Raw genomic sequence first — 8,353 nt, forward strand, 5'->3', positions numbered from 1 at the left:
GGGACGAAATTTCTTCTAAGTTGGGGATAATGTGACAACTCGAATTTCCACGATTTCTATCTTCGCATTTATTACACGTTATTGTTTAGATTGTTTGTTTTACACGACTTGTTGTTTCACAACTGTACACGTTGGTAATATCTTAAAGCGTATTGTGGATGATACCTTATATCTGATGTGTATTTAGTAGGTTATTAAGTGTGTTGTATAAACATATTTGATGTTATTATTCACTGTTAAATTGGAACCGTAGCCGAATATCCCAACCCCCACCCACGAAAACACCATGTTGGTGAAAACACCATATGTGTTTTCGTCCAACATATGACCAACGAAAACCAAATGGGCCTTGGCCCACTGTTGATTTAGTATATGATATTTCCAACCTTTACGTGATAATTTTTAATCGGCAAAACCCTAGAGCCTTACTCACTTGTGCGACGGCAACCACAAGACTTCATCCTTTCCTCTAATCAATCTTGTGATCTATCATCTATCCTCACGGTTAGTTGCACTATTGTTTGAACTATGAATGATTTCATGTTTGTATGCATACGTTAGACTGTATAGTGGATGTTATGTGATTATGTTATGGTTTCTCGATGATTAATCTCATGATACAAATGCTGATTGTAAAACTGAATGGGTGGATGCACATGTAGATAGATCGGCTGTTTGATACTATTGTTTGTGTTCGGTTAATGTTGATGATCTTGTTATGTTAATAGTATGACAGTAAATTAATTGCAGATAATGATTCTATGTTTTCACATATGCCGACTACTAAATGATCACAACTTACTGTCATTGGATATTGTTTGTATGATGAAACGATGTAACTGTTGCCGATGATGATGATTAAGATTTGTTTTGTTGCGTAACTGTTGTTGTTGATGGGTGATGAAGCCGGCGAAACCCCCCCCCCCCCCAACGAAATCCCCACCTCAACGAAATCACCTTGGGGATTTCGGCCCAAAGTGATTTCGTCACTCAAAGGGTTTTCGGCCCAACTAGTGTTTTCGGCCCAAGCATGTTTTCGCCAGCAAAGGATTTCGGCCCAAGTGTTTTCGGCCCAACTACTGTTTTCGGCCCAAGCTTGGTTTTCGCCCATTAAGTGATTTCGCTTGGTGATCTGTAACTGTGTATCTCGTATGTTGATATTGTTGCTTGGTTAGCTCTGTTAGGTTTAACTCTGTTAGTTGATAAATCATGTTAAATTGATTAACGTAGTTAAGCACCTTATTAACCAAGTTATAGGTGTTAACTCTGTTGAGTAACTAATGCTATTAGTTTGATTAATTAACACTGTTTGTTTGTTAAAACCGAAAAGGGTTAACTCTGTTAAGTTAAGCTCGCAACCCCGTTAAATATGTAACTCAGTTAAAGGTGTTGATCCCGTTAATCTTGTTGACCTCGTTAAGTGTGGATATTGTTAAACCTGTTAATTGATTTGACTGCTTACGTGACATACGATATTAAATACTAAGCACCTTATGACATAGATTTGCCTGTGAAACATTTTGAGTTCGAAACTGATTATACATACGTGCACTATAGGATTTGATTGATTCCTTGTGAGCGCATAACTTTAGCATACCGAGCAAACCAAGGTGAGTTCACACAGCCAAGGCATGGGTTCCCGGGCGGGAATGGGATTTGATGGATTATTGTGTATACTCAGATGGTAGAACCTAACGAATACGAACCAACTAGACTAGTAACACTTATTGAACTGATCTTCGCACACCTGCCAAGGGTTGGCCGCGATATTATGACATCTTCGCACACCTGCCTTTGGAAGGCCGCGAACTAAACCTACTAACATCTTCGCACACCTGCCTGGTAGGCCGCGATACAAATAAACCTAGTCTAGAACACTTGGGAAGAACATCCCCTAATATCTTCGCACACCTGCCTGGGAGGCCGCGATGGAAATACGATACATGATATAAACGAACGAACATACTATTACTCACACTATACTATTATTAAACTGTTAACTGTGAACTCGCTCAACTAGTTGTTGACTCTCTGCTGCATGCCTTGCAGGACCTTAGGTACTTATGGAGCTTGCACTGGAGGCGCGGTCGTTGTGGACAAGGATCGTGATTACTATGTTGAACATTACGACATTTCAAACTATTAACTATGTTGGGTTATTTACATGCTTCCGCTATTGATACTATGTTTGGTTTAGAACATCAATCGTATTGATTTGGGTTTTACGAATTATCTTATTTACGTTATGCTATGTTCAATATGATTGATGGCTTGATCCTGGTCATGTCACGCCTCCAAGCGGTGGTACTCCGCGTGTGGATTTTGGGGGTGTGACATGTGTGGCCTCAAGACTCTTACCGTTAGCTAGTTCTACGACATGCTTGGTGTTCAAAGGTGTTGGGGTATGTTTAAGCACCTGACTAACTTTTAAGGACACGTAACTAGTATCGGCACCCGAATCAAATAAAACAGTAACAAAGAAGTCGTCCAATAAAAACTTACCCATCACTACATTGGGATCGTTCCTCGCGTCATCCTGTCCAATCACAAAAGCACGTCCCCTGGCCCCATTGCCATCATTGTTACCCCCGTTGTTGTTTCCGTTCCCCTGATTGTTGTTGTGTTAATTCTAGTTCAGCTGGGGGCAGTCTCTTTTGAAGTGGCCTTCAGCACCGCACTGAAAGCACCCCTTGTTGTTACCCTGTTGTTGCTGTTACTGCTGACGCTGATTCTGTGGATTCTGCTGCTGTTGATGGCGTCACTGATTCGTAGGATAGAGACTCCTGCAATCCTTGGCCACATGGCCGGGTTTGTTACACCTCTGACAATTTCCCTTAGTACACGGTCCACTGTGATGAAAACCACAACGATTGCATTTGGGGTGATTCCCCTTGTATCCACTCTCTGATTTCCAGAAGACTGCTGGCTGGGGCTCTTGTAATCATCCATCTTTCGTTGCTGAAACTGGGACTGCACAGAAGTTGATCCCTTGCTTGAGATTCCATCCCATTTGCGCTTGTTGTCGCTAGGATCATCCAAAGTAGTAGTGGCGCTAACACGCTTTGGCAGCTTATTCTGCTCAACTGCCTGATCAGTGAGCCGATGAGCCAGTCGAATAACTTGCTGGATGGTGCCAAGGTTAGCTGCAGTCACATGGCTCTGAATTTCTGGCACTAGACCCTTGAGGTACAGCTCGATACGCTTGATGGGAGGATCCACCATAGTAGGACACAGGATAGCCAGCTCGTTAGATCTCTTCGTATATGCCTCAATTTCGGACCCTGTCATCTTCAAGTTAAAAAAACTCCACCTCTAGCTTGTGGATGTCGTCCCGATTACAGTACTCCTCTTTGATCAGTTCTTTGAAGTCGTTCCATGGGGTGGCATTGGCAGCCGCCAACCCTAACATTTGAACTCGCGCTTTCCACCAAGTTAACGCAATGCCCTTAAGTGTTCCAGTAGCAAATTTCACCCTTCGAGCTTCAGGGCATTCACACATTTCGAAGACCGATTCGAGCTTCTCGAACCAGTGAAGAAGACCTACTGCTCCTTCTGTGCCGTTGAAAGTACTGGGTCGGCAATCCATGAAGGTTTTGGTCTAGCATCCGTGTTGTCACCCTTCAAATAAGAGGGTGTGTACGAAATCCCCAAGCCAGGAGATTACGTAGGTTCCAAATCAATTCCTTATCACATGTTGTCACCCTTCATTATAGAGGGTGTGTACGTGTTCCAAACCAAGATATCACGCAGTTTGTCACACCCCCAAAATCCACACGCGGAGTATCACCGCTTGGAGGCGTGACTGACCAGGATCAAGCCACTAATCATATTGAACCATGCAATTAAGTAAACAAAACCAAACGCAATATAATTGGTGTTTCAAAATAAACCAAACATGTTTAAGAAATCAGCGTAAGCATAGTAATGTTCAAATAACCAAAACATAGTTTAAAGTTCAAATGTTAAGCATAGGACATAACAGTCCATATCCCACAACGATCACGCCTCCCCGTGCAAGCTCCAGATGTACCTAACGACCTGCAAGGCATGTAACAACGAGTCAACAACAAAGTTGAGTGAGTTCACAGTTGGTGTTCATTGTTAAGTTGTTTCAAAACCAGGAGTTCATTTGTAAGTTGTAAGTTAATCCGTTTACCCTGTTTCCCAAACATATCCATAGTTGGTGGGGGCTTCCCCATGTTAACCACTAAACCTGTTTACCATATCGACCACTGACTAAAGTAAGTTGGTGCCCTGACGTCAATGTCTATCATCATTGACTAGTGCCAAGATCCATTAGTTCACGCCCATCCTCTGCGGCACGGTGTGAGGCTTGTCAAACATAAATAGCGCTATCTAACTAATGACCCGCTCGCCATTGGCCCAGCGATTAAGTCGATATAAAAATGAGGGACTTAATGATAGAGTTTTGGTCTAGAATCCATGTTGTCGCCCTTCAGTATAGAGGGTGTGTACGTGTTCCAAACCAGGAGATCACGCAGTTTCCAATTAAATCCTTATCACATGTTGTCACCCTTCAAATAAGAGGGTGTGTACGTGTTCCAAACCAGGATGCCACACGGTGTTGGTTTAAATCCTTTACCCATTCCCAACCCTTGGGAATCCCATGCCTTGTGAAAGTGTGAACTCACCTTGGTTTGCTCGGTATGCTAAACTATGTGCTCACAAGTAATCAGTCAAGTCCTATAGTTATGCACGTATACACAATCAGTACATGTTTGTAAGGTTTCACATACAATCTATGTCACAAAGTGTGCTTAAGCAATCATCATGTATCATGTAAACAGTTAATCAAATTCACACCATTCATGCTTCTCATAAAGGCTTTCTCAGTTTATTTTAACCTAGTTATCCATTAACAGACTTAACAAAAGTAACATACTTAACAGAGTTAACATGCTTGACAGACTCAACATACTTAACAGTATTGACATACTTAACAGGATTAATAAGCTAACAGAGTTAATAAGCTAACAGAGTTAATAAGCTAACAGAGTTAATAGACTAAACAGAGTTACTGTCGTCACACTAGACGAAATCCATATAGGGCGAAAACCCTTGTGACGAAAACACTTGTTGGGCGAAATCACTTTCGGGCGAAAACACCTTTGGACGAAATCCCTGGGACGAAATCGCTTTGGAAGAAAACCCCAGGCGACGAAATCCAAGGGTTTTCGTCGAGTTTAATGTATGGCGAAAACACTTTGGTTTTTGTCTGGATCTGTGTTTTCGTCTGAGCCCCTGTGTTTTCGTCCGTGCTGAACATGATCATCACTAACAGTTATGCAAAATCTCAGTAATCAACTAACAGTTACAAGATCAATCGTCCACACAATCATTCACCCAGATCAGTTCATGAAATCATATATTACTAATCACTGAACAATCATGTTTACCATTCCATCATCATTCAACATCACTAAGTTGTTATGATCACCATGTATTCGACATATGATACACATAGAACCCTAATCTGCTAGTCGACTATTATCGTACTACCAATGTACTAAGATCATCAATATCAAATCGAACAAAACCAATATACCTAACACCAACCGATTTTACATCAGATTACTAAGGTTCCTATCACATTTATTTAGTCAATCTACAACAAACTCACATAACAGTTAACACATGAAATCACACAAGTGATCCATAATGATTTTAATACTTAACAATAGTTGATCACTAACCCAAGCAGGAGAAACAATGAACCAGTCGATGCAAAAGGCTTCAAGGGTCTCACGGTTGCCGTCGCATAGGGATAGAGGAAGAGAAGGTGAGAGGTGTCTAGGGTTTGCTGACTGAAACTTTTACGTAAAAGGTTAATATCAAAACACTATAATTGCTCGCTACCGGGCCGAAGCCCATTCCCGTTTTCGCCGGCCCACCTCTTGACGAAAACACTTAGGTGTTTTCGTCCATGAGTGATTTCGTGAGGAGGGGGTGTTTTCGGGTGGGGGGTTGGGGTATTCGGCAAAGGTTCCATCTTTTTATTAAGTATACTAACATTTTATTCATACAAAGCATGTATTAACAAGCACACTTATGTTGCACATCAAATATATATATACACACACACTTGCAAATAAGTATTAAGTTAAGTCGAGTAGGGACCTTGAAAACTCGGGTTATCACACAGTTTCAGTTTAAATCCTTTACCCATTCCCAACCCTTGGGAATCCCATGCCTTAGAAAGTGTAAGCTCACCTTGGTGTTAGTGCATTAATGTCTATCGCCTTCGTCAATCCGAGCCGTAGCGAGAAACTGAAGATAACAAGTCTTTAAAGTATTATATCTAGTCAAAAGGCAAGGTGGCAATCTTGTAATTAATGAAAAGTTTCATTAAAAGCCTTGGCCTATAAATAGGGAGTAATAGTGTTAGTGTTAAGACTTTCGCTCATTTGGAATTAGAAGAGCTAATCTTAGAGAGAGAAAGTCTAGAGAGAGAAAGTTCTCTACGTGATTCTCGTTGCTTGTACACGTCATATCTTTCAATAGAATCACGGTTCTAGTACGTTCTTGTGTGTTCGGTCACGTACGTGTACGGATTCTGCACATTACACGTTCGTTACGCAATCGTTTGGTGTCAAAACCGATCCTACAAGTGGTATTAGAGCAGGAGCTCGACTGCACTGATCAAACACATTGATTCGTACCAGATTTCAGCGATTTCATATCCGAATTTCATCTATTTCTTCATTTTTTTCACTTTTATCACGTTTTTTGCTGAAATTCGTCAAATTGAACGGGTTTTTACGGTCCAAATCGTCTGATTTTTTGATAAGTTGTGCGAAAACACTTGATTTACAACCCTACCAAATTTCAGATTCAAACTCCTAGCCGTTTAGGAGAAATTTCAGTTTTTTGGTCCGATTTCATATTATCAGCGAGATTTCGCTCGAAATCAAAGTTTTGGTTTGAAATTGTGATTCCGCTCAAGAGTCTTGTTGATTCCGCTCGAGGATTCATACTGATTCCGCTCGAATCAGTTTGTTTGTTGATTTCGCTCAAAGTGAATCAGCTTGATTCCACTCCAAACTCACAAAAGTTGATTTCGCCTGAAATTCCAAACTAGTGATTCCGCTTGTAATTGCAAAGTGGTGATTTCGCTCGAGGGTTAAATCCTGATTTCGCCTGAATTGTCATCGGTTTGTTACCCAAGACAGATAATTGGCCCAATCAAGTTGATGCATATCATGTGATTTTCATTTGAAAGATACAATCAGTCGGTTAACTAAAATTGAGGTCCAATAAGAATTAATTAGACATAATGGTTGTCGGCGAACATTGAGATTTGAGGCCCAATCATAGGTTGATATAACAAGTTGTTGTCGGCTTGTTAACATTTGTTTTGTTCTAAAAAATTGGTCCAATCAGATTTGATTAGAATCAAAATTGTCGGACATTAATGGGTGCATGTGATCATCTCTGTTCAAAGTGTTTGAGGCCCAATCACAGTTATCTGTTTCTTTAAGCAATTGTTAACATCATCGATAATCACAGTTGGATTTAGTAAGTTTGTCAGCCAAGTAAAGCTCACATGATATCATTTGATTAAATGTTTTGACAGTTTTCAGCCCAATCATAAAGTGTGTGGTGTTAATTGCCGAGATTGCATGAGAATTTTGATATACATTTAAGAGTTGTCGGTATAGTGCAAGTGTTGGTCCAATTAGAATTAACAAAGGTGTCGGCCTGTTACATCTAGAGTTTGCAGCCCAATAAATCAATTAATGTGAACAATATTATCAGCCCAATGATATAGCAGTGTTATAAAACTTTTCGGCCCAGTCATTTGTTAATCTCAAAACAAAAAGGTCCAATAAAAGTAAAGAAATCATGTAAAAGGTGTTTGTCTAAATTGAAAGGTCCAATCAAAGAATGTTGAAAGATAATTTTGTCGGACAGGCTACTGATTGAAGTCAATATTACACGGCCCAATCACATTCTGTGGTTAATAAAATCAGGTGATTTGTCAAGCATAGAATACTCGCCCGAGAGAATCCCCACTTGATCCACTGTCGCCTGATCTTTGCTATTCAATCGGATAGTCAGTTGATTGTGTGAATTTTTGTATTGTTTGAAAATCTGTTGTTATGTATTTTTCATTACCGAAGCATGAGTTCTGAGTTTTATATTGCACAAGACAAGTTTGCTAGTTTTACGGGTATCAAGGGAGAATCAACTGAAGAGTTGATCGAAAGGTATGTCAAGTTATATTTAGAGATAGAGCGTTTGAACATTAGCAAAATGGATGAGACGTGGGTTGACAAGTTGGCAAATGCTTTACCAATTGATGTGTGGGGAACGTATTTGTTAGCTTGGAAGA

The sequence above is a fragment of the Helianthus annuus genome, chromosome 3 (genome assembly GCF_002127325.2).
Source record: "Helianthus annuus cultivar XRQ/B chromosome 3, HanXRQr2.0-SUNRISE, whole genome shotgun sequence".
NCBI lineage: Eukaryota > Viridiplantae > Streptophyta > Magnoliopsida > Asterales > Asteraceae > Helianthus > Helianthus annuus.